Source organism: Monodon monoceros, unplaced genomic scaffold (assembly GCF_005190385.1).
Source record: "Monodon monoceros isolate NGI ecotype Baffin Bay Population unplaced genomic scaffold, NGI_Narwhal_1 Super_Scaffold_18, whole genome shotgun sequence".
In the NCBI taxonomy this organism is placed as follows: domain Eukaryota; kingdom Metazoa; phylum Chordata; class Mammalia; order Artiodactyla; family Monodontidae; genus Monodon; species Monodon monoceros.
The window spans coordinates 172,894,607-172,921,422 of NW_021703774.1; the positions used below are offsets into that span (position 1 = coordinate 172,894,607).

General features: G+C 56.8%; 1 protein-coding gene across 1 annotated transcript in view; it reads left to right on the forward strand.

Annotated features, from left to right (window-relative positions):
* CASZ1 (castor zinc finger 1) overlaps positions 1-26,816 on the forward strand; it is a 147,533-nt gene that overhangs the window by 64,062 nt on the left and 56,655 nt on the right. Inside the window, exon 3 of the mRNA XM_029229536.1 lies at positions 17,742-17,793. The gene's annotated coding sequence lies outside the window, so the exon portion shown is untranslated. The remainder of the gene's footprint in view (positions 1-17,741; positions 17,794-26,816) is intronic.

A 26,816-nucleotide genomic window follows, 5' to 3' on the forward strand; every position in this document is an offset into this window, starting at 1 on the left:
TTTGTTGTGGCTATAAATTAATTTAAAATGTCAGGTTTTTTGAGAAATCCAATAAGAAATTGAGCCAACAGAGCAATCTGCAAACTGTCTGGCAAAGAGGAAAGTGTGTCTCTTCAATCGACAAGGAAAAATATGGAGCTTAACTGGAACCATATGGCTTAGTACTTGAGAGAAATCTGCTGAAGAGGGAGGGCGGGAGGGGGGAGAAGGGAGGTGGGAGCTCAGCTGACAGCCACACACATGCAGCGCGAGGCCAGAGGGGAGCAGGGCCAGCGCTGCGGCGTTGGCGCGGCTGAGGGGCCTGGCAGGCGCCTGGCACACGGCCTACTTGGCCGTCCCTGTCCGCGGTCACCAGGCTGCCCCGGGCGGCGACTTGGTCCGTCCACCGTCTTAACACTTTCTCGCTGTGTCCATCCAGGGCTCCCTGGCCAGTTGGGAATCCAACTCCTTCCCCTGGGGGAGCCCAAGCCCCCTCCTTCCAGGGGAGCACGGGCATCAATGCCCCTGCCTGGGACAGCTACCTGCGTGTCTGAGGGGGCCGCCTCCCCTCAGCCCTCGGTGGGCTTCCTCCTGCCAACATGTGGTCCCCATTACTCCTGACTTCCCCCAGATTTACAACACATTAAGTAATTTGTAGGTTATTTCAACTTCAGTCTGCTAAAGTTGAGAAAATCAAAATTAAATTCAAACCACAAGGGAACTTCAAAGAAAGAGGAAGAGGAGGACGAAAAGCACACTCGAGTGCGTTCTCTTTCTCAGGTCCCGTGTGTCCCCTAATGTCATCCTTGGGGGCCTGCCTTCCTCTGTGCCTCCCCTCTCCCTACCAGAGGCCCCCACCTCTGGATTAGGGCAGTGTCCCAGGTTGCCCCTCTGAGTGAGGGTGCAGAAGGCCAGGGGCAGCTGGAGGAAAAGCACCTCTAACTTGTAGCACTCTCTCTGCTCCCGCTGCCCGAGCCCCCGCCCCTGCTGGTTGGGATAATCCGGAGCACCAAGGCCTGTCTGTTCCCTTTTCTGACCCATTTTGGGGGGAATCTACACCAGTGCTCTTCCAGCTCCCTGTGTGCCTGGGACAGCTGACAGCTGGTAGGTACCACCTGGCCCCCTTGGTTTAATAGCTCAGGTTACCTTATTTTGCTTTCTACCCTTTAAAACAGCCTTGTAAATAAGCAAACACTCAGTGCCAAGCACCTTCGGCACCTCGCCAGGCTGGTAAATATTTTAGTAGTGACTTGGTAACAGTTGTGCTCACTTTGATTTCCTCAGAAAGGTTCTTGGTGCTGGGGAGGGGCTGTGGCTCTGGGATGTGATTGGCTGGTTATTTATAGTCCGGCGCTGACCACGTGGCCTTTGCTCTAACCCTGTGGATTGTATGCTGGGGTATTTTTAAAGCCGGTGTGGCGTTAGCTGGTGTGGCGTTAACGTTACACCCCTTTCCACAAAGATGGGGGAACTCTTCCAGCTCTCTGAAAGTACCCCATGGAGAAAGAGCTCCGAGGTCCTGGATTTGGGAAACAGATTCTAGATTTGTCCCCACCCAGAACTGGAATGAACAGAGAGACTTGGGCAGGTGCAAGGTTGGGTGTGAGTTGGGGGCTGACCCATGCTCACGTGGCTTGGACTTAGGGAGAACCCCAGGGTCCAGGGCAAGGAGGGCTTTGGAGTTGGGGTGCATGATGCTGAGGCACCTGAGATGGCCCGAGTAAAGCTGACTGTGAGAGCAGCCAGGTTGTGGGAGGGAATTAGGTGGAAATGCATCAATGGGATGTGTTCTCTAGGCATCTGGTCCTGGAGGAGCCTTACCATGGGGAAGGAGGGCCAAGGAAGACTGAAGGAGGTAGAGAGCCTCCGATATGATGCCCTGGGGTCTGGGCCTTCCCTCTAAGCTGTGAAGGGGCCCCTGCAAAGCGCAGGGCCTCTCTGCCCAGTGCTAGGAAGCTGGTCTCACCCCACCCGACCTTGCTCACCACGCCTCCCACAGCCCGGGCCGCCCTGTGCTGCCCCAGGCTGGCACCAGGGGGAGGAGGAGGTAGTGGAGCGGGGGCGGGCATCTGGCTTTGATGGACCACTGAGAGCCACAGCCACTTACTCCTCTGCTTTACGGGAGGTTTAGTATACAGATGGGTTGGTTTTAAAGGGGCTCAAAATCATGGCACACTGGGACCATCTCAATGTTCCCTGAACCCCAGTGCCCCATAGGTTGTGCTTGTGAGTGCCCGCAGGTGGGCACAAGCTAAGTAGGAGTGCCTGCTCTCATTGGCTAACGGTGGCGAGGAAGGCTGGGGAAAGTGGGTACTTCCGGGTTGCGTAAGACAGGCTCAGTGTTCCATGAGGACCCGTCTTCTGGTCCCACCCTGGGGGTGGGGCCTTCACACCTGGAGCTTACAGCCAGAGCACCGTTCAGCTGGCCAGCCAACCTGCTGCCACTCCCCAGCTGCCCACCCTTCCCCCTTTGGCTCCTGGCGCCATGATGCTCGCCTCCCGTCTGCACCCATACACACCCCATTGGTGCTCAGCCGCTGTGGGCGCGAGTCAGGTGAGCGGCAGACGGAGTGGTAGACCTGGCTCACCTCCTTCCCGGCGGGACTGGTGCCAGGGCTGCACTCTTCCCGGAAGGCTTCCAAGCTCCCCCGCATGGCATCCTGTTGAGCCTGTTCCTGGGGTGCGGGGGCAGGCCTTCCGGGGGGAGAGTGTCTGCCCTGTGCTGCCCTGGCGCCAGCTCTCCCTGGAGGCCGTGGTGGAGTTGCCAGAGGGAGACAGCTGGGCCAGGGCAGGAGATTGGGGACATCTGAGATGGGAGTCAGTGGGATGAGACCACCTTCCTGCCACCACCATGGCCCTGCTGGTGGCAGCCTCTGGCCCCTGGGCTGATGTGCACTGGTGTTCACTAGATCGCTGTTGCTTCGCTGACCTTCAGTGACTTTTCCTGAAAGATGCAGAGCCCTCACTGTGCCCTCAGCTGGGCCCAGCACCCACAGAGGAGCTCAGGGACCCCTGTGGCTCCTTGGCCTTGCCACACTGGTTCCCCAGCCCCCAGTTTTCAGTGTCTGGAATCTCTGGGGAGTTCCACAGGGGAGACAGGGAGGTAGAGAGGCCTTCTTTGAGCACCCAGAATGTTTGTGCTCAAGTGGTAAGGGATCAGCCTTCTAAGCTACTAGGGCCCTAAGTCTGTGCCTTCCAGTCTCCTCTTGTCCGCTGGCCCCTGTGTGGAAAAGAAAGCTGCTTTAGCAAATCTTCTTCTGCCCCTCGGCCTTGAGTTTGGAGCTGTGTGGCACCCAGAACCCTCCTGTCCTATGCCCAGTATCTTGAGCAAAACATATCTTTTCCAGTTCCCCCTTGGCTTTTGGGAACAAAGATATCCATCAACACTCACTCCCCTCCCCTCTCTCCCTAAAGGAGACCCCATGGTCCTACTGAGGGTTCTGAGCTGCTCAGGGAGATGAGGCTGTGACAGTTGACCCACCCACTTCAGTGCAGTCATGGGGCCTGGGGGTGACATGCAGGTATCTGCCCAGCTGCAGTGGGTCCCTGGTAGTCTTCAAACATGTCCATAGAGTCCCTATGTCGTCTTAAGGAGAGGATGCCATGCCATGCCTCAGTTTCCCCAGGTGGCTTCTCTCAACAAGTGCTGCAAGGACCTCAAGGTGAAAGAGCAGGAGAAGGGAAGGAAGAGGCAGTAGGGGGCAGTAACCAACAGCACCCAGAGAGGCCTTCTCTCCTTTCTGGAACACTGGCGGGCCTCCACCTCCTAGCAGGTAGGAGCAGGCGGCAAAAAAGCAGTTGACCTGGAACGGGGCAGGAAGGTGTGTGAGCTGAGGCCTCCCCCAGCCTATCAGATCCAGTGGAGACCAGGCCTCTTCCCTTCCGGTCTGGACATGGTGCCTAAGTGGTGAAGTGCGTTGCAGGAAGGGAGATGAAATGGCAAGTTCTGTAGGTGGTCAGGACCACCCGTGTGGGACCAAAACCAGTCAGAGCCTCCACCCTCATTGGCCCCAGAAACAGTTCTGGTGGGAGGGGCCACGCCTCCAGGTAGCTGGTCGCCCTGTTTCTCCTTGATGCCTCGTGGGTGAGTCCTGGTTTCAGGCTCCCTGAGAGCTGGGGATGGAGGAGATCCTAGGAAAATGATGATATGTGACAATCAGTCACAGCAATTAGTGTTTTGGTTAACAGGCCTTTTTTGTTTTCTCTCACCCAGACAGAATGTCACAAATAAATCCTCTCTTGCATTTGCATATTAATTGGATAGGAGACGTCAAGCATCTTTCATTAAAGAAAATGATCTGCATATTTGGAGACATAAAATAGTTATTTTGATGGGTTTTTTTTCCCTAAGATCAGGGGGTGGGGGAGGTAGGTGATGGGAGCAGTAGAAATTGAGGTAGAGTGAAGGCAAAGCCAGCCAGCCCTTCCATCTGGAGTTAACCCTGTGCAGCCTGGAGTTGATGGGCCAAGCTTGGGCAGAAGATCATTTATATGTAAATAAATCCAGGAGCCAGGGGCCCCCAGGCATCGAGTGGTTGCCCAGAGCCCAGGAGCCCAGCTTGGCCCTTGTACTAAAGGGGTCCCCACTGGCGTTGTGGGTGACGAGACGGGCTGCAGCCCCCACTGCTGTCCTGCAGGGAGTGGTCCAGTGCCCACCTGTGTCCCAGAGCTCTGGCTGGCTTTGCCCAGCTCTCCGTCCCTCCTCTCTCAGCTTGACCCCTGGGTCAGCCCACTCTTCCCGCCTCCTGCTCTTCCTTTCCCCTCGGCTTACCCATCTGTGCCTACTTTCTGCACACTCTCTGACCTTGGACTTCCCTGTGCCCTTCTCAGTCTTTGCCAGCCGTCATCCCTTTCCCCAGATGGAAGGTTTTCTGGGGGCAGCAGACACAAAGCCTGGAGTCATTATCACACACACTCGAAATAACCCAGAAAGCTGCTGGGCCCATATTAGGGCATGAGTCCCCATGGAAAGCTGAGTGAATGTATACTTTTGATAGGCAAATGTGACTGTCACAGGTCATCCTGGTTTCCCCTCCTGCCTTGAACTCTAGGCCCTCGTCGGCTCGGCTGCTTTAGCCCGTGTGCCGGGCAAGGCCTCTTCTAGACATTTCTGAGCTTCCTCAGTCTCTCTGCCATCACCAGCTCCAAAGGCACAATCCCAGCTGCCGTATCCCAGTTAGAGGGGTGTTTAGGTGATGATGGGGATGATGGTGACGATGATGATGACAACTGCCACCACTTTTTGCACATAGAAAATGTGTAGACACTTTGCTAAGAGCTTTGCACTCATGTGTCCCCAGATCCTCACCCCAGTCTTCCGAGATCGGCACTATCTTTGCATACATTTGATGGATAAGGAAACTCGACCTCAGGGAGGCCAGATGACGTGCCTATCAATGTCCAGCAGGGTTCAGAACTTGCAGTCAGAGCCAAGCTCTTCACACCAGATTGCGGGGTCTCCAGCCGTGGGGACCAGCGGGGGTCTGGCTCCTGGTTTGGTGGAAGCCAGCTATCATTCTTGGCCATAAAGTCAGAGGACTTGCATTGAGACTCTATCTCTGCACTTCTGCCTCCTCTCACCCCGCCAAGAAGCCCTGCCCGTGTTCCCAAGATTGCCTTTCCCTGAGGGGTGGGGAGCTGACTCCAGTGCGTTCTGTGGGCTGTTGGACCCTGGAGGTGCCCCTTCCAGACCTGCCAGAATCCCCCATGCTCTTTGTGCGCAGTTTGGCTTAGAATTTTGGTTCCAGTGCTGCTCCTTGCCTTGCAGTGCCACAGGCTCCTGGATGCATAGGGATTGGGCTGTACCCTCGGGCATGGCCCAACTCCCTGGCTGAGCTGTGCATCTGCTCACCTGTGCCCACCCCCTTCCCCCGCCCCATGCCTTGTGGGTGGGCCACCTCATGCCCTGGGGTGGGCCTGGGCATTCCGTGGAAACTTGTTGGTTTGGTGCTACTGCCCCACAGCGCCATCACCTTGAACTTCAGGGTCCTTTCTCTTCTGCCACCTTCTTCCCGTAGCCACGGCACTTGGGCAGGAACACTTCCCGGGTCTAAGGGGAGAGCAGAGGGGTATGGTCGAAAGGAGCTTTCATTCAAAATGAATCAGTTTGGATTCCAGCCTGGCTGTGTTTCTAGCTGTGTACCTTGGGCAGGTCACCTCCCTTCTGTGAACCTCAGTTTCCTCCCTTGCAAAAAGGGGGCAGTCATTCCTGTGGGCAGGGTCTGAGGAGTGATCTGGCTCATCTGTGTTGAGTTCCCAGTTGCCGGCCTGGGATAGACTAGGCCCCCGCAAATGCCAGCTGAGGGGCGTGTGACTCTCCAGGGGATCAGGACTCTGGAAGGGTCTCCCGGGCTGGGGGACGGAGGTGACTGTTTCCCAAAGCATCTGACAGCTTGACCCCAGCGTGTTCCTTCCCATTCTCTGGACCTTGGCGACTTTGGCTGCATGTGCTTCTTGCAAGGGCGGTGGGAGGCCTAGCTGGTCCTCAAATTTGGGGTCCTTGGAGAAGGTGCCCCAGGTGCCCTCATTGGGAAGCACACGGACAAGCCGGGCATTTATAGAGTGTGGGAGGGTCCTTGGGCAGCTGTATCTGTTTAATGCCAAGAAGCCAAGTTGGTTTAATATGATTGTAGCTGCTGCTTTGATAAATCAAAATAATTAAAAATAATCAATTTGATTCCTCAACCAACAGGCTGTGTGTGGGCCCAGGGGCTGGACTGACAAGCTAGGGCCGGGGAGGGGGGAGGGGGCACTGGGACACAGGAAGGCCTGTCTTTGTATGGGGAGGTGGGCATGAGCTCTGCAATCAATTAAGGAAAGAGTCTTTCAGCAGAGCTGTTGGCCAGCCTGGGCTGGAGCCTCAGCTGGGCCTGCCGCTGGCTCTGTGGCCTCAGGCCAACCTCGATTTCCTCATCTGTCAAATGGGGTGATAGTTCTGCCCACCTTGCAGGGCCGTGTGAGGAGTCAGGGCTTTGCTGAACCCGTGGTCAAGCATGATGGGAACATTGGTCGGCCCCGGGTTGTGTGGGCATCAGTGGCCCCTCTCGGCCCCGTCCTTGTACCCCGTGTGGATACTGCAGTGGCTGAAGCCACCAGATGTGTTCACAGCAGTGAGCAGCCCTGTAGGCCCAGCAGTTTACTGGGGGCTCCTCCTGCAGCTGTCCTAACACAGGACTGTGCTGTTTGTGAGGACATCCCCTGTTGCAGGGCGTGTCTACTGATTGCTCCCTCTGGTTCCGAGTTGGGGCAGGAAGCACATGCCACCTCCCTGTGGACCTGAGCCCCTGGTCAGGGTGCCGGCGGCTCCGACGTGGGTGGGTGGGAGTTGGAGAGGGCAGCCCGCCCCTTGGTTTCCCCCGCTCCCCACATCCTCCAGAGCCGTATTTGGTGTCTCATCCACAAGAGCCTGAGCAGCTGGAAATCTGAACTGAGTGGAGGGGGCAGGGGCTGGTGGGAAGGGAGGGACAGGGTGTCTGTCTCTTTAAATGCACTTTGTGTCAGTGTGATAAGGAATTTGATGGCTTTATCAGAAATACCAAAGCTTTATTTAGCAGGGTGAGGCTCACACCACTCAGCTCCACACAATCTGCTGATAAATTGCAAAAAAGAAAAAAACCCAACATCTCACCAACACCCAGCACAGCAAGAAAGGAAAGACGAGGCAGAAGGAAGGGCAGGAAAGCAGAGTTGGGAGTTCGGGGGGATTGTGGAGTTGTCGGGAGTGGGGCGGGTGCACTGAAACTGCAGGGACTTCCTTGAAAGGACTGATAGCAGGCCGTCTTCTACTCTCCACTGGTGACCTTTGTAGATTTTTCTGTTATTAAGTAAAAAAGACGATAATTATTTTCAATCTTCTAGAGAAAGGGCTGATTACAGAGACGTGTCGTTCCTGCTCCTGTCCCTCCACCAGCCCAGCTCACCCAAGGCTCTAGGTGAATCCTTCAGGCTTCCAGGCTGGCTGTGCTGGTGAGGGCAGGGCCAGCCTTGGGATGCGGGGGGGGGGGGGATGTTAGGCAGGGTGCAGGAGGGACCATCAGGGAGTGAGGGGCTGCCCCTCATCGCAGCTCTGAGGAAGGTGATCCCCACTCCGTACCACATGGCCGTGGTCGAGGAAGCTGGGGAGGGGAGGGCGTGAGACAGCCTGTGTAGGACAGAACTCCATGCCCAGGGTGAGGTCTCCACCCAGGTCACCCAGGGGAAGCCGAGGAGCTGTGGCATGGCCCTGCCTATCTGCCACATTCCAGGACTTTCCTGCCAGTTGGGCGGCTCTGGCCCCTACCCTGGCCACTCCAGCTTTCTTGTGCCTCTGGAGGGTCAACAGAATAGAAGAACGACATTCCCATTTCTGTTGTCCGCCTTGAGCCTTGAGCCTTCTCTTTGCACCCTGTGTGTGTCTTCCTGCCCCCGCTTTGTCTGGAGGAGCCCCATCCCCTGATCTGGCCTCTGGTCAGCGCACAGGCTCAAGTGCCTCAGCCCTTGCTGTTCCCCTTGACTGTCCACACTGCTCCCCGTGCCCTCTGTTCCCCGGGAGTCTTTGGATGTGAACCAAACAAATTTAAGCTCACGGTCCCCCATCCACGCCCCTCTGAACGTGCTGTAAGGTTTTGCCTCCTCCGGCCAGCTTGTGCATATGATTTCCTCTGGAAACCGAGTCAGGCGTCAGCGCTCTGGGCCCACCCGAGAGCCGTGTGGAAGGGAAGCTGGGTGTTGGGCGTGGTGAGCAGTGGAGAAGGAGGCCCCTCTGCTTCCCCAGCGTCCTGGGGGCCTGCCCTCTGGCTGGCTGCACACGAGGGCTTCTCCTGGCCCAGCTGCCGGGCTCCCGTGCTCCTCACCGCTTTCTGATGGCTCCGCAGCCCGGCAGAGCCAGGGGCTTGGCGTCCTCACCGCAGGCCCTGCCCAGGCCATGTTCAGGGCTGCTCCTGCTGTCCTCCACCCAGTGTTCCTCTTGGGGCCCCCCAGGCTCTGTTGAGGAAGGGAGGTCTCTGCCCAGAGAGGTGTCCCCGAGCCCGGCCGAAGGGCCAAGGCTTTCCAGAGCCCACGAGCTGACCCCTCAAACAGGATGGAAGCTGGGCAAGGCCAGCGAATGCGTCAGGGGCAGTTAGGGGGCCCAAAGTCAGGCTGACCAAAGGCAAGGGTGAGCAGAGTTCGAGAATAACTTTGCACCCTCTCCCGAGCCAAGGAGGTCTGAGCCTGTGCGCTCCCTAGAGGTGACGAACCAGAGGGAGCCCCAGCCAAGGTGAGGCCAGCAGGCCTAGCGCTAGCGGCAGGTCAGCCTCACAGGAATCCCTCGGCTTTAGATAGTGGAGCAACAGGATTAGCCCAGCTGCTCAGAAAGGGGAAATTCTGGGCGGAGAAACAGGGGAGCTTGGAGGAGAGGGTGGAGGCTGAGCTGGCCAGGGAAGGGCAGAGGGTGGAGGAAGCTGCAGAAAGGCAGCAACTGGGAGACAGACAGGAGGAGTAAATGGAAGTGACAGGGTCAGGCCAGACCTTTGTCCTGCAGCCTGATTAGAGAGTCTGCCCTGGATTTCTGAAACTTTGGGATGTTGTCGGACAAACTGGAGCTTAATTCTGTCAGAGCGCTGGGGAGATTAGAATTGACATCCTGGGAGCACATTCCTGGCTGGGCAGAAATCCAGCCCCCGCTGGGAAAAACCTGTGAAAGCATGGCCAGCCCAGTGGTGGTGGCAGGGGGTGCCCGTCGGCCCTAGTGGCCACTCCAGGCTCGTGGGTCGGAGCCAGGAGCCTTTGGAAGACTGGGCTGTGTCACTGGAAAGCTCTGGCCTAGTGGAAAGAATGGAGGTCCGGCAGAGCCACCTCTGAGTCTAAATCCTGGTTCTGGGCCTTTTCCTAGCTGTGTTGCCTTGGGAAGAAAGCTTCACTTTGTTGAGCCTCAGTTTTCTTGTCTGTAGAATGGGCCCACTAAGTCTGCCTTCTGGGTCCACTAAACCTTCCTTTCCTTTGAAGTGGGAGGCATAACCTTGGAGAGCCGAGAGGGATGGGTCAGACATTATTTTTCTTTCTTTGTTTTTTTTGGCCTCGCTGCATGGCTTGCGGGATCTTAGTTTCCTGACCAGGGACTGAACCCAGGCCCATGGCAGTGAAAGCGCCAAGTCCTAACCACTGGACCACCAGGGAATTCCCGGGTCAGACTTTTCTTCACGCTCCACCGCAGCAGAGCCAGGGCCTGCTGTAGCGCGATGAAGACTTCCCTCGCTGAGCTCCCTTTGCTGGTCGGGCAAACCCAGGGAGTGTCATCCCGACAGACTGCTCCAGCTCAGCATGTGGAAGCTTCCTGCCCCTTCACCAAGGGGGTCCCTTCCAGCAACCAGCCCACGTCAGCCAAGAGAAGCCCGCAGGAATCCTTGGAGATGGCCGCATCCCTCTCGAAGAGTTCCCAGGAATCCCCTGCTGAAGCTAAGTGAGCCCAGGGAGGCAACACAGGCCTGCTCCCCACCCCAAGAGACCAGCTTGGGGGACTGGAGTGAGGGCCTAGCACCGGAGCCCCAGAGCAGGCTGTTTCTAGAAGAACAGAGTACCCCTCCCCACTTCCCTCCTGATTCTAATGGCTTTCAAATGTTGGTAAATATTTTGTCTAACGCAGGCTCTCATGGCAGAGAGCAAAGCTGTCTGCAGTTCAGGACCTACAAATTATTTATTAAAGATCTGAGATGCGGTGCAATTATGTGGAAAGAACCCAAAAAATTAAATAAATAAGTAACAAAATAAATAAATAACAGCCATACTGGCCTCTTGAAGGCTTGGGGAGCTGCGTACATGATTGCCGTCTTGATGAAATCCCCCCGGATGTAATGAGCTGATTTTCTGCCGTTAATATTGCCTCTGCTGATGAAGGATTCGTTAGGATAATGGAACGAAGCTAAAATATAAATGACTCCCTGTCAAGAAGCAGCTTTTGTTTGTTGATCTCCTGACAGTTCCCGGGCCAAGGCAGGGGTTTCTGTGCGCACATGCATTCGGGAGCAGCTAGGAGGGCAGGCTGAGGGCTGGGAGGGCTGTCCCAAGGGCCTGGCTCCCTGGTTATCCTCAGCTTTTCCTGCAAGGTGGAACTCCCCGTCCTTGGGGAGCCTGAGAGCCCTGTGGGTAGGGAAGTCATTGACTCAGACCCTCTTTCCCCACGTGGGGGGCAGCGTGTTGCACTACGATGCTGGGCAGCAGCACAGGTTGTCTGGGGAGCCTGGCGGAGAGATGGACGGAGTGGGCCGTGCGTGTTGGGATTCACACGCGAGAGGAGCCAAGCCGTGTGTGCGCAGAGGAACGGCAGCGCTGGGGAGACGGCATCGTGGGCTCTTGAGTGACGTGTGCCCCCATCTCTGGAGGCACCCTAGCCTTCCCATGTTGTCTCTTTCTTCAGCGCATCTGTGAGGCCTAGGAACGCCTCGGGCGGGAGCGCATGCCGTTCTCGAGGACAGGAAGGAGAGGGGACCCGTCTGAAATTAGGGTGATTCACCTTCCACCCCCTTGCTTGGCTCGTCTAATATTCATGCTGAGCTGCCACTTGGGAATAGCCTTCTGCTCGCCTGCTGCTGCTGCCTCTTCTCCTTCTTCTCCTTCTTCAGCTATATCACTTTACTTTATTGTGGTAAAATACACATAACATAAAATTTACTGCTGTAACCATTTGAAACTGTACAATTCAGTGGCATTAAGTACATCCACAGTGTTGTGCAACCATCACCGATATCTGGTTCCAGAAGTTTTTCATCACCCCGAACAGAAACTCTATACCCATTAGAAGTCACTCCCTATTTCCCCCGTCCCCTGACAACCGCTAATCTGTGTTCCGTCTCTATGGATTTGCCTATTCTGAATGTTTCATGTAAAGGGAATCGTATAATATGTGGTCTTTTGCATCTGCCTTCTTTCACTTAGCATAATGTTTTCAAGGTTCATCCATGTTGTAACCCGTATGAGAGCTCCATTCCTTTTCACGGCCGAATAATATTCTGTTTTGTGGGGACCCCGTGTTGTTTATCCGTTCATCTGCGTTGTGTTCACCTTTTGGCTATTGTGAGTGGAGTTGCTGCGTACATTCGTGCACAAGTTTTTGTTTGAGTCCCTGTTTTCCAATCTTTCGGGTATATACCTAGGAGTGGAATTGCTGGACCTCTCCCCAGTTTATTAAAGGCAGGGCCCCTGAAAGCTAGTAACAGGTAATATTTGTTGAGCACTTACTGTGTGACAGACCACGGTGCTGTGTGTTATTTCAGCGGGTCTTCACAACCACTGCAGAACGGAAGCTCCGTGAGGACTGTCTCTGGTTACCAGTGTTCTCCAGGTCTAGGACAGTACCCAGCATATAGTAGGTGTTCAAGGAAAATTACTGAATGAAATGCATTTGAGGTGGGGCTCATACCGCCCCCTCTTCAGTTGAAGAAGCTGAGGCCAAGAGAGGTTAAGCAGCCTGCCCCGGCAGACACCATGGAGGGTAAGTGGCAGGGGCAGGATTCAGACCTGGGTCTCATCTCCTCTGCAGTTTCTCATGTAAGCTGTGTATTTTCTCTTCCTCGGGCCTAGCACAGTGTCATGCGCACGGGACATACTCAGTGTGCGTCCTGACGATCACTGTGGAGCAGGGACGGGGAGGGATCTAAGCCAATGACCTGGAGGAGGGCTGGGCAGGGCCCGGAGCAGGTGTTGTCTTTCTGTACATCTGTCTGATGAAACGCGCCGTCTGTCCAAGGAGGCACTGCCTTACCCACACTGCCTTACCCACACTGAGCCCTGAGCTGCAAAGACCACATTGGACGCACTGCTCCCAGCACCCCAGAGAAACCTTCTTGCCGACATCTTCGCCAGGTCTGCTCTTCCCTTGACCTCCGAGGCCCTTAGACGGGGAAGAGCAAACCCAGCCGCTCACCTGGACCCCTCTTCCTGGGGACAGGATGGGTCCCACCAGGAAGATCTGAGCCACCTCCGCCTGGAGTGGTCAGGCAGGGCCTCTGGGAGATGGAGGAGTTTCTTCCCCCTGCGGGGGCTCAGGAAAGGTGGGGAGGCTGGCCCTTCTCCTGCAGCCCAGAGAGAGTAAGGCACGGCCTCCCATCACAGTCCTAGCCCATGGCGGGGCCTGTCTCAGTTTCTGAGACGGGAAAAGAGAGAGGGCAAGCCAGGTGTGAGGACCACCCAGGGCAGCATCCAGTAAAGGAACTAAGGGCCTGGGCAGGGAAGGTGTGAGACCGAGAGAGCAAGCTAGAGGTGTTGGACCAGCAGAGGCTTCAGCTCCTGCAGGATGGGCGGGTCAGCTGGGTACCTCTCTGAGCCAGGACTTTCGAGAACAAGGTGGGGAAACCCCTTTCCTGCCCCCAAACTACTAGATCCTTCCTCTTGAGCCTATACAGGATTTTAAGGAGTCTGGCCAAATTTCAGCCCAGACTGTGTTTGCAGACCACTACCCGCCTCCTCAGAGCCAATCCAGAGGCCTGGCGCTGACCCCAGCTGTCCCCGGCCTGCCTGCGGCTGTTGGGCTCCTTCCCCTACGTGGACGGACAACCTGCCCTGGCCGCCTCGGCCCCTCATTGTCTGCTAACCACTGTGTAGAAGTCTGGGGCTTCCTTTGACCTTTCCGTTGTGCCTGGTTATGCGGTGGCCACTGGGCTGACACGCTGGCCCTGGCGTCGTTGCCGGGGCAACAGCGCAGCCCCTGCCCGTGGCCCTGAGCCCTCAGCACTTTCATTCCCTTTCTTTCTTTCCTCCTCGTTCCTCTCTCTCCCTCTCTTTCTCTCTCTCTTTCTCTGTCTTTCTCCTTCTCACTCTCTCTCTTTTTTTTTTTCTTCACTCTTTTAGCATGGTTTTCCTAAAAAGTTTTTTAATCAATCAAATTTGAGGCAGAAAATAGGTTTTGTCACGCCTGGTCCCGGGGTGGTTTGGCTCTCACTCAGGCTCCTGACAGCTCCTCAATGCAGGACGGAGGCCAAACAGAATATTTCTCGGGGAAAGTGCCCGTTTCCATGACACTGCCCCTTGTTGTCTGTGCTGCCCCCTCCTCAAGCTGCCCGCTGACACGGCCTCAGCCCTGTGAAAGGGCCCGGCCTGGAGACGGACGGGGTGTGTGCCGGTGCCGGCGGGGGCAGGAGACAGCATGGGGGGGCGGGGTAGATGGGCCGCGACAGCTGCCCCGAGCCTCCCCTCTGTGGCCTGCGAGGGCTGGGGAGCAGGTAGGGGCGGCAGGGCTGAGGAGCCTGGCTCGGTGCTGCGTAGTCAGCTGAGCCTCATAAATATGGAGCCGGGGAGCCCAGGGTGAGACGCTCGGAAGCCACATCGCGGATGGTCGGTGGCTCCAGCCAGAGGGGACTGCAGGCGGATGAGGCCTCTTCGAGTCCTGGTATGCTGGTCACAGCAGCTTCTTCACCCTTCCCTCTCCCCCTTCCCTCCTCGCCAGCCTTTCCCTCCACCCACCCACCCGCCCCACGGCAGCCCCCTCCCTACCATCTTTGGCGCCCTTCCTGCCCTCCCTCAACTCCAGCACCTCCTGTGCCTCTGGTCCCTTCCAGCTCCCAGGCCCACAGTGCCCCACTCCGAGCTCTCTGCAGGCCCTCCGCGGCTTCCCTCTCTGCCCCGCTTTCCCTCTCCTCCTTCCCACGTCGCCTTTCCACCCTCTCCCCTCTCTTCTACTCTTCTTGTTCTCTTTTATAATTAATGATTAGTTTTAATTGGTTTGCTTAGGTAGCCTGACAGCAAATGAACAGAAGCCAGCCCAGGGCTGCCAGGCTCGGGTGAGAGACCACCGCACTTCCGAACCGGAACCGGCCGGGGGAAGGCAAGGGCAAGGCTGACCTGCAGACTCTGCCTCAGGCCCCGGCTCTCAGCGGGTGGGTCAGGCCACACCTGGGCTGGCGCAGTGGCCAATGGGAAGAAGGCGGGAGGATCTTCACACACAGTCCGGGCTCTGGTCTGTCAGCTTTCTCTGTGTGCTTTGTTCTTACTCTCCTCCTCACATCCCCCTCCATGTTCTCACTTATGTAAGACATTGTCCACATCTTCCGAGATTAGGGGCAGGTAAAAGGAGAGCAGGGGCCCTGTCTTTAGACTGGGACAGGGCTTAACTCCGATCCCTCCCTGTGGACCTATGGGGTTAACAGCTTGACACGTCTGGGCCAAGATCTTGCTTTGTCACATGGACAGGAGGGAGCAGGTAACAAGGCCCGTTGTCATTGTTAGCTCAGCTGCCTGCCTACGGTCAGCTACCACAGCCTGGAAACCAAACAGACCTGGCTCTGTTTCTGATTCACCGTGTACCTCTGCACAGAGCTCAACCTCTTGGTCCTCAGTTTTCTGGTCAGAGTACTCAGGTTGGGAACATTGGATGAGCGCAGGATGGGTGGACGGGTGGACAGCAGGCGGAGAGTGGCTATGTTGGCCAGGATCCCCGAGCACGTTACTTCTGTTTCTTAGCCTGGAAGGGTTGCACTTAACTTCAGCCTTCCCAAGTGTTGGGGCTCCTGGTCTCCTGTGTGTTTCCCCCCCGGCCTTGCAGAATCCTTCCTTAACTGCAGCAGCTTTCTGATTCTCTGCCAGGCCCTGGGTGTGCCCAGTCACTCACTCACACAGGCCAGAACCAAAGAGCAGGAACAGTGAGAGGCAGAGTGACAGGGGAAGATGTCCGGGCAGGACGGGGAGAGAGAAAGTTGAACTTCTCAGGTCCCCACGGGGGCTCCAGAATCCACCCAGTGTCCCAGATCCCACCCAGAGACAGCCCCCCTGCTCCCATCCGCCAGGCCGCCTGCCCCAGGGCCAGGTGAGGGGCAGGACCCCAGTTCACGTCCTGGTCCCCGCACGGTAAGCATCTCCGCCCTCCCCATCCCTTCTCCACCCCCAGCCAACTCCTGGAAAGTTTCCTCCCCGATTGTTCTGTGTGATCAGATCTGCAAGTTGCTCTCTAAGCTTCTTGTCACATTTTGACTTAATGAAGTGCAACTGCTGAGGGATTTGGGTTCAGCGCTCCGGTCTCCCGCGCTCCCTTGTTGTCAGAAAACAGGGGTGGTTGGGGACGGCAACACCGCACTGCGAGTCGTTATCATTCCGGTCAGTCTGTTTAACACAAAATTAAACAAAGAACTAATTAGTGCCTCATGAATTAATAAATGCACAGTTGCTGGGGAGGATGGGAGGGGAGAAAAAGGTGGTGGAAGGGAGATACTGGAGTTATGGAGTTGGGGGACTTTGGAGGTTCAAGGGAGGCTGGCCGGGGTGCCTTGAGAGATCTCAGGCGGGCGGGTGTGGGATGGACCGGACAGCGATGACGCCCCGCTGGGCCCCTGGGCGGGCTGGCTGGGCTGTGAGCTCTGACAGCCAAGCCTGCCCAGTGCCTCTCAGCGGAGGCCCAGGGTCTCTCTCCCTTGCCCCGTGGCCCAGCGCTGCTTGGCCTCCACTTCATCCAGCTCTCCTCTCCGACTGCTTGTTTTTTGCACTCTTCCCACCTCGGCCCCCTCTTCCATCTCAGCAGGACTCCCCTTTCCTCTCTGCTGCCCCCTCTCTCTGTCCGCCCAGCTCTCTGCAGAATCGTAGCTTCCTACCATCTGGGTCAGATGGGCATCAGAGGCCCGTGGGGTAACCCCCCCCAACTGCTCGATGCCCACCACAGCCCAGTGTCCAGCAGGGTGGGCTCTGCCTCAGTGGGCACCCTCCGCCCAGGCAGCCCAGCAAAGGCTGCGAAAGCTGGCAGAGGACCCAGCCCTCCTTAGGAGCATGCGTCAAGTACAATTAGCATTATCTGTCTAAATACGTCCTGGGAACGGGAGGGCGGGCGGCGGGACTGGGTGGCATTCCCGGAGCCCGGTACAAGGTCACCTCACCTCTCTCAATCCCCCCAATCTGATTTGGGGATTACACAGCCTAAGGAAATTGGTGTTATTCCTCTTGCATCATTGATAAGCCACAAAGGAGGGAGTAGGGAGAAAAAAACCCTAATAAGCAGAAAACCCTTCCCGAGTATGGGTGGAGCTCTGAAGGCCCACGGCGTGGGAGCGGGGCGGGCTCGGGCAAGGGCAGGTGGGCCCAGGCCAGCAGGTAGAGGGCTCCTTGGGTTTTCTGTCCACACGAGGCATCTGTCCCATTTGAACCTAGCTCCCCAGACTCACGCACTGGGCAGGAGGGCCTGGGCCTGGCAAGCTGGGCTGAGTCACGTGTTGGCTAAAGTCCCCCTACCTTGCTGGGCCACTTTCCCTCTCCCTGTGTGGGCCCCCGGCATGGCTTGTGACTCACCAGTGGGACCCCAGGGTGGAAGGTGCTGTCTGCAGCCTATTCCTGCGAGTTGAGGCTTCCTGGTGCCCTGGCCCCTGGTCCACCCTTGCCCCTCAGTCACCCATATGCTGTAGATTTTCAGGGGCCAAGGGAAGAGAGTGAGGGATGGGTGCTGCTGTAGCCTGTCATTGTCCCCAGGCCCTGCTGCTCAGCCGCTGCCGCTCCAGGGGAGCACCCCGACCCACACACCCGCATCTCTGCCTCCACGGAGGTGTGTGCAGTATGCTCTGACTTTTCTCTCTTTGGTTAGGGGTGCCCTGAGGACCATATTTCCACTGTGATCAGCCCCTGCTGCTTTCTGAATCTTTTCAAATTTTGGTCGGCACGTCCTTTCAGATGGGCCAAAATCAGTGCCCACTTCGCGCGTCTGAATTTTTGACACCCTTGGTCACCCTGGAGCATCAGCCCCTTGGCCTGGGGGTGGCAGGGAGCCCTTGGGCACACACTGGGGAGCTGTACGTGTCCTGCCTTGAAAGGCTAAGAGGCTCTTCTCTGTCCCTCCCCAGGATGAAGTGACGCCCCCACTGCAAGAGAGGAGTCTCTAGGACCCGCTACAAGGTAAGGCCTGAGCCCTTCCCTGATCCGTGGGTCCTTCCCCCCAGTGGTGACCACGCGCCTGGCACACGTGTCACCCTGGGCTGGGCCCAGTCGTGCCGAGCCCCCAGGGTGGGTCTGGAAGATGGAGACGGGGAATTGGAACCACACTGCCCATCTGAACCTGGCAGGAAAAGATGACCCCAGTAGAAGGGTCTCAGATTCGTTCTTAGGCTGGAAATGGGCTGGGGACCCGTGGATCGCTGACTCTGGGCGTGGAATGTGTTCAAGGCAGCGTGAGGCAAAGGGGTATCTGTGGTGCCAGGGCTCAGCCGCCCAGCAGTACCGCGCCCAGCTCTCCGCAGTGCTGTCTGCTCCCTGTGGCTGCTGCCAGCTCTCCCTGGAAGCTCTGCTTGTAGCTCGTGCTTGGGGAACCGCGTGGACTTGAAAGCCCTAGAAGTCCTCTCTCCTGGGAAGCTGCCGGCCCCGTGGCCTCCTCCTTCTTCCGTGGGAGGCTGGCAGGGAGGAGGCCCCGGGTCCTGAGCCCAGATCAGGCTGCTGCCCTTCCCTTCCCCAGGCACTGGGCTCCCCTGGCCTGGCCGGGCCTTCACAGGCTGTCTCAGTTCTCGGGTGCCTCGAGGAGCCTCGGGGCCACCGGGCCTCGGCCCCAGGCAGCGCTGTGTCAGAGGTGACCGGTGGAACGCCAGTGTTATGTAAATAGCGGGGCCTGCCCGGCGGGCGAGCTGGCTGGCTGCAGCCATCCATCATCCGTGCTCGGCGGGGCAGGGGACAGACACGGCACCGTGCGCCTGGCTCCGGACCTGTTTGTTTTCCCTTTGTCTCACGCATTTCGGGGGCCCGGCTGTGACCGGCTCTGGGTTTTGTCCTGCTGGCCCCCTCCCCCGGGAGGACGGGGGAAGGGAGGAGATTCGTGAGGCTCCCACCGCGGCATCCCTTTCGGACTTCAAAGGCTCCCCCAGCATTGTCTGTGCCGGCGGGCAGTGGCCCTGAAAACGTGATCAGAGGCGGCCGGTGTAGGGCAGGCCCGGCCCGCGCCCTGCGCTCTCACTGGGGCCTGTGGATTCCTCCCTTTGCCGCCAACACCACCCTGGTTACAGCTCTGCTCCCCGGGCCTCTCTCCTCGCCTTTCTCTCCCCTGGCATCCCTTCTGGCCAGCCCGACCCTGCTGCTGCCCCACTCCCGTCCTCTCTTAGCCAGAGCTCAACACCTCTCTCCTGGCATCAAGACTCCTAGCATGTTGAGAGCTTCAACTCTCCGTCCCTTCATATCATCCCTGAGACTCTGAAGCACCGTGGAGGGCTTAGGATGCTGGGAGCTGCGATGGACCAGTTCCTGGACATCTGTTTCCCATCCAGCCCTTGTTCTCTTTCCCTTCTTTTTCTCCACCCTCTGCTGGTAATGAGAACCTGATTTCCTCCTGAGCCCTCTGCCCAGCCCTTCCTTCCACTTCTTGGCAAGGTTCAGATTAGCTACTTCTGTCCTGAAAGTCAGCCCCAAGTGCTTCCATTCTCTGGAGCAAGGCTTGGCAAAGTATGACCAGAGGGCCAAATTTGGCCCACTGCCTGTTTTTGTAAATAAAGTTTTATTGGAACACAGCCACACCCACTCATCTGCATATCAATTATGGCTGCTTTCACTCTATGATGGCAGAGCTGAGTAGCTACAACAGAGCAGTTTGGCCTGAAAAGCCTAGAATATTTATCTGGCCCTTTATAGGAAAAGTTTATTGTCTCTCCCTCTGGGGTTTCTGACTCCTGCCCTCTGCTCTTTTTTTTTTTTTTTCCAGCGGTAAAATATACACACCATGAAATTTACCATTGTAACCATTTTTAAGTGTGCAGTTCCCTAGCATTAAGTACGTTCACAGTGCTGTGCAACCATCATCCTGCTCTGTGCTCGTGTCTTGCTCTGAGGGGCCTGGGCAGTTGTCAGGGAGCCCTGTCCCTGAGGTTGCGGGGCTGCTTGCAGTCCTGGTCCCTTTGGGGCTGCCCTTTCTCTCTCTACTCTTTGTAGGACCTCATTTCCTGCTCAGTCCCACCTACCTAGAAGTCCCGGCTTGTCCTCTCCTTGACAGCCACTGTTTCCTCAGATCTCTTGCTCCCGGCATCCAGGAGCCTTGTGTCTCCATCCTGTAGCCTTCAGCAAGTTCTCAGATCCACAGTTTCCTCTTCTGCAAGGTGAGCAGAATATCTACTTTGCAGGGTTACTGGGACAAGCGAGTGAGTGAATGGGGCCGAAGGTGTCTAGCCCGGGGCCTGACAGGTAGGCAGCGCCTGCGTTCCCTCCTTCCTTCATTCCTGTTCACCTGCCAGAGCCTGGGTCTCCACCATGCATGTAGGAGCCAGCAGTCATCCCTAAGCAGGTTCCATGCAGTCCCCCACCCCTGCCCTGGGACCACTGAGTCCCTCACCTTGGAGAAGCTGAGGCTTCTCGCTTGAGCGAGGGCTGTGGAAGAAAATGCCGCACGGGTGGTGGACTGGGAGTCACTGGAGTTCTCAGGTTGGTCCCGGGTCCTCCATGTCTGCTGCAGGGCCCTGGGAAGTCACATAACCTCTCCGAGCACCAGCTCCTCTATCTGTAAAACGGAGCCCTGACCACCACGCTCTCTGCTTTGCAGGCTTGTTGCAAGTACGAACTAGGATGCATAGGGGAAAGCTGTGGGGTCTGCTGAGAGCAAAGCAAGCCAAGGGAAGAGTCCGGGTCTGAACTTGGGCCCATTCTGGGGCAATTGGGACCCACTCTGCAGTTCTGTGGAGAAGGCCCTGGACGTTACATGGTGGGCACACGCTCAGTACAGGGGCAGGGACCAAGGCTGCACATTACTAGCGCTGTGAGCTAATCTGGGAGCCAGGCTCCAAGCCCTAGAGGAAAGGCTGGCAGGGAGGGGGGAGGGGGGAGCGGGCAGGAAATTGAAGCTGTGCAGCGGTCAGAGGTCTGAGACGAGCTGGGAGCCGGGTCCCCGCACAGCTCACTAGTTGCCCTTTCCTGCTGCTTCTGCTGCCGTCTCTCTTACTGTCCTCTTTTTGCGGGCTCCCGGCCTTTTGTAGATCTGTTTTCCCCTCCAAGCCTTCTCTCTGCATCCCATTAGTTTCTCTTCCTCTTCACCTTCCCACCGCCGTACTGCCACCCCCAACTCCACGGCGCTCTTTCTTTCTCCCTCTCTCTCCTTTTCATCTACTCCGAAGGCTTTCCTTTACTTCCTTGTCACCCTAATTGATTGCATTAACCTTTCAGCGTATTGGATTTCCTCGGCATCGTGCAGAGAGCCCTGCGCAATATGCTTATAATCTGAGCCATAATGGACAGTTTGCAGTCAACAAGCCCCTTCTTCCATCTCTGCCATCGCTCCCGTTGACATCTCTCTTGCCCAGGCCACCATGGCCACTTCCCCTGCCAGCAGGGGTGGGACAGTGGAACAGGGCTGGGAGGAAGCAGGCAGAGCTTGGACCCACCAGTGGATTTCCCTGCCTCTCCCCTCCTGGCTCTGCCCTTGGCCCTGCCTCTGCTTTTGCAAGCCCCCCAGGTCCTTGCCTTGTGAGTCTCTCTGCTCCTGGGACTCTCCGCCCAATGACTGGCTGATGGAGCCAGCTTGGATTTGGCGAATAAGAGAGTCCCCTGTTTCCACCAAATGGTCCTCAGAGGAAACCTCGCTTGCCCGGGAGGCTTTGGGGAAAGGTGATGGTGACCACTTCCGGAGGTGGAGAGTAGCTGCGAGGAAGAGTCTGAGATCTCTGGGCTTGCCTGGCCCCTGAGCTAACCAGAGGCCTCTTTGGATCTCCTGGAAGCTGGGCCCACTCCTGGAAAGGTGTGGGAGTGCAGAGGAGACAGAAAGAAGGGGATCTGCTGAAGGCAAGGGAAGAGAGACAAAGACCCTGCTGGGGCTGGCCTGGGTGCTCAGGGCAGCAGTGGCCCCTCCCACTGGGCGAGGAAGCAGACTCGTGGCCACATTTGGGCCCTGTCTCCTACACTGGTCCCAGGATTGTGTGATTGGGATCCTTGGTGGGCGATGTCTCAGTCTCTGTTTCTCATCTGATGCTTGTCAGTAGCTTTGAGCAGACCCCCCCTGGCTTTATCAAAGGAAGAGAGACGTGATCCCGGCAACAGGGCTGTAAGCCAGAGAGAGACCTCTACAGGGCAGGAGGGCTTGGCCTGACAGGAGACTGGCGCAGGAGAGGTGGGAGGAAATGATAGCTGGCTTCTCAGGTTGGTAAGAATGGGCTCCCTCTGGTGAGTTCCCAGATGGGCACCTGCTCGTCCAGCATCAGGCAGAGGAGCCAGCCCATGCCAGCTGCCTGGTCCTGGGATCTCAGTGAGTCCTGGCCCCGGAGGTCCTGGCCAGGGCTGCCAGCCCTCAGACCCGCAGCCCAGTCAGCTGAGTCTTCATTCATAACGGGATGGACATCAGGTTGAATACATTAGTGTCAGTCAGGCCAGAGGAGCGGGATGGAAGACCCCCTTAGCCCTGGTGGTACTTCTTCTCTCCTGTACTGCTCTCTCTCTCCACCCTCTGCACATCATCTTCTCCTTCTGACCAACCCCCCTCCTCCCATCGCTCCATCACTCCGAAGGGCAGGCTTTGGCAAGAGGGGGCCAGACCTAGGTTCTTCCCATCCTCTCCCAGTGATTTTGGGGGTGGGCAGAGGGCGCAGCAGGGAGAAACCAAGCAGCGAATTAAAGTTTGGTGATTGTCAGTGTCAGGAGAAGCTAAATAACCCTGTAACTAGTATGAAGGTGAATTCACGGTCTGCTGCACATGGAAAATATGAGTGCTCTGTGAGACGGGGAGAGTGAGCACAGAGTCGGCCTGCCACGGTGGGCAGCCTCCTCTCCAGGGACGCGGGCGGGGAGGCAGGAGGAGGGCCGTGCACTCTCCCATCCCTGCCAGGGAGCAGTCGCCCAGGAGCCTCGACCAAGTACTGGGGGCGGGCAGCTCAGCTGCTTGACAACCTGCTGGCCCGGCCCCAAGGCCCCAGGTAGACATTTGTAAGCCCCAGCAGTATGAGTTCATGGATACCAGCCCAGGCCCCAGGATGCCAGCCCATCCTCCGCGATCCATATGAGTGACTGCTCGTGAATCCTTACTGAGTGTTACTCTGTGCCAAGCTATGTGCTCTGTATGCCCTTATGACAGCTCGATGCAGTAAGTGCTGTTATCATTCCCCCTTTTTACCCCCACTTTTTTATAACCACTTTATTGAGACATAATTCACATACCAAGTGTACAGTTCAGTGGTTTTCAGTATATTCCCAAGGTTGTGCCACCATCACCACTATCTAATTTTAGACTGTCTCCATCACCCCAGAAGGAAAGCTCGTACTCATTAGCGGTCACTCTCCATTCTCCCCCACCCTCAGCCCTCGGAAATCACCAATTATTATTGACTTTGATGCTGAGAAAATGGAGGCTCAGAGAGGGTCAGTGACTTGATTGAGGTTGCACAGCTGGTGAGAGATAGAGCTAAGGTTTGAACCCAGGTAGTGGGACTGCAGTGCCCGTGCTCCGTGAGGGACTGCCCGATGTCCTGGCTGCCTACCCCCCACCACGTGCCCTACCAGATGTTTCTTACAGCATGGGCTCAGGCGTGTATGAGCACCATCCCGACACGTAGGCCCAGGTGGCAACACGCGTCTCTCTCCCCAGGTATACTTGGGATTCCACATAGAAAAAGTCACACGCCTCAGAAGGACAGCCCACCTCCCCTCTTCCGCAGCCAAGCTCCTGGAAGGGAGGGCTGCCTCACGAACTCGCAGCAGCAGGGGAGCCCAAGTGGCCAATGAGACCTACGTGGTTTGGAGCTTTAAGATGAAAAATCCCCATTATCTCGTGTAGCTGATAATTGTAACTGAAATAAAATGCCAACATAACATTCCAGAAAAGGTCCCTGCCCAGGTTGGGGCCACAGGCTGGGCCGTGTCGCTGGGGGCAATGCAACGAGCTCAGTTCCCCGCATCACACTTGCTCTGTTTTTCCTTCTCTCTCTTTCCTTCTGTCTTTTTCTCACTCCCTCTGCTTCTGTCCTGTTTCTTCTCGCCTTTTTTCCTCCTGCCTGCCTCTTTCTTCTTCACATGTCCACTTTCCCACCCCAAAACTTTAAAAAAACAAAACAACTATTCGTGACCACACTCTTGCACTTGCAAAATTTGGGAATTAATGTGAAACTGTTACTGCCTCTGATAAGAGATAAATACAAGGATGAGAGACAAAGGGAAAGGTAGAGAATGAGTCTGTTGGATTTGGTTTGGGGTTTTTTCCTCCTTCTTCTCTCTCCCTCCAAAGCGGAGGATCCGGCTGGGCCAGTTTGGATATTTATTAAGAAAAAGCCAAAGATAATTAACTTTTTTGTTTTTGTTTTGTTTGCGGGTGCCTCCCCTGCTGGCACTCCTGACTGCCTGGCAAATTAAACCTGCTCCCTGCTCCCTGGGTGCTGGGCTGCTGGCAGCTCAGCTCCTGGCTGCCCTGAAACTGCCGGGCCCAGCAGCTGCCCACCCAGCCACCCACCTTGGGTTTCAGATCTAGGGTCCCTTTATGCTACCACCGGTGCCACCTCCCCAGGCTCTTCTGACTCCTAGAGCAGGCTTTAGAGTGGGGTAAGTGGCCTGCGGGTGCGGGGGAGGGGGGCGTGAGAGAGGAGGGGTTACCGTTGGGGTTATGGCCAGCACTTCCCTAAAAGGAGATGGGGGCAAAAGAGTGAGCTCTCCCGCGGGGCAAGGGTATTCCTTCTGGCCAGTTCAGCCGGTCAGCTTCCCAGAAGAGGGTAAGAACAAGGAATGAGCTAGAAGTACAGGGAGAGGCCAAATTTGGGCCATGTCCATCCCCAGCTCTTCTCTCAGGAGGCTGGTACACAGCCAGGACCCATGGCTCCTGGGAATGCTCTGGAGAAGGCTCGGGGCCACGGAACCCTCCCATGATGTCTGGCCACCCTCAACATCGGGTTCCGTCCTACTCCCACCTCTGACCCAGCCCAGGCCATCTGGGGGCCCGGCTGGGTGGTCAGAGAGCCAGCCACTGAGTAAGAAGCCGGCTGCCTCTGGTCTGCTGCTCTGAGGCCAAGCTGTGACCTGGGCCCGAGCCATGTCCACGGGCCAAGAAGGTAGCAGTTATAGACCTCACTCTCCGTGGGGGACAAAGTTGAGGGCATCTTAGGAGCCAGGACAGCCAGTGAGGACGCGAGTCCTCTCTAGGGGCCAGCCCAGCTCCAGCTGCTTGGGGTTGCAGGTGTTGCCCCTCTGTTAAATTAACATGCCTCAGCCCCTCCCCTGACAGGGCCCTCTCCTCTGCCCCCCTGGCTTCGTCCTCAACCTGGCAAGTAGGCAGCGGTGTGCTGTCCCTCCAGGTGGGGAACCTGCTTTGGAGCTGGGCACAGAGAGTAGGGCATTTTCCGAGGATTTTGCTGGCCCCCCCTTTTTTTTCTCTGAAATATAAGGATGTGCAATTTTTTTGGTTTCAATTTAGCATTGGAGAATTTTATAATTTAGTAATTAAAATCTCTGATAGGCTTTAGAAATTGCGGCTAATTGAATTTAATGGGAAGATGATTTTCAATTTTATTTGATTACCGGGACCCCTGGCATCGGTATTTATGGGAAAAAAATGGGAAATGTGCTGTGTGGGCTAAGATGGCATAATTGAATTAGGGATAATCGGATTTCTCCGTCATGAATTTCACTATAATTTTCCTATAATTTTCCATTAGATATCTAGTTTACAAATATTCACAAAGAAATGAAGCTCTTTCGGAATGGAGATTGCTGGCTAACAGGATTACGGCACTGAGCGTGCGGCCGTGCCAGCCCCTAGACCGCCATAATGCGATCCCTGTATCTGCCTTACACTCAGCTCGGGCCTGGCCTCAGCCCCTCGCTCCGCCACCCACTTTGCTGTGCCTCTCTGCTCTTTGTTTCCTCTTCATCCCCGTTTACCCCCTGCCCCGACACCCACCCATCCGGGGCCCATGACCTCTCGTGCCCTACTGGCAGGCTATCCCATCCCCGCGCCATGGCATCTGGGCTCTGCCCTCCATGCCCACCATCCTTCCCATCCACAGTTTGCTCACTCAAGGCTCCCCCGACCCCTCCCGCCGCCCGCCTGGGGAGTGCGCTCACACGCAGGCACACAGACTCCCCGCAGGTGCGAACATGCTTGCTCACATGTACCCGCAGTCGTCTGGCCAAGGCTCCTGTGTCCTGGCCTAGTCGCCTCAGAGGGAACCAGTTTATTGGGATCCTGGGGTGGGGTGCAGGAACAAAAGGAGCTTTGTTCAAGTTTATGTGAAAGTTACAAATTCAAAATGAGAGCAGATAAAGCATGAGATACCTGGTGTGTAAATAGGCTGGTGAGTGAGAAGGCCCCGGGCTCGGGAGGGAGAGAGACTGAGTGGGCAAACTGGGGATGCGAGAGCGCCGGGAGTCAGTGAGGGAAGGTTGTCCTGGGACAGCTGACAGGTTCCCCTGGACCCGTGTGAGGGGCCCGGTGGGTGGCATTGCTGGGCAGGGCTCCACGTTTTCTGTTGGAGGTGGGGTGTGAGAGGAGGAGCTGGTGGCTCTGGGCCCAGGGCCTCGAGACCAGGAGGAATTGTGGCACTGGGCTTTCCATTCCCCGGGCCCGAGGCACAGAAACTGTGGCCTGGCCTCAGGGTTGAAGAGGTGTTACCACATCAGGGTTCTCAAGGCAAAATGGGCCATAGACTCAGAGGTGCCAGGGTTCTGGGCCTTGGTGTGAGTGCACACACGGAGAGAAAGAGAGATCGGGGGACCCCTCCATGACACGACCTCAGCCTTCTCAAATCTCAGATCAACATGCTAAGATGGCCTCATTTTCTGTGCCTCTCAGGAAGGCCCCTCGCTCTTGGGCAGAGCCTCTTAAGCCTGCAGTGGCTGATTGTGGCCATCGTCTTGGCAGAGCTGAGGCTCTCCGGGCGGCTCACGCCTCCCTCTACCACTGGCTGCGCTTGGCGAGCCCCTCTCGCCCGCCCTGCCTGTTCCGCCTTCCGTCTGGCTCTCTCAGTTCTATCCCTTCAGCCATTCCT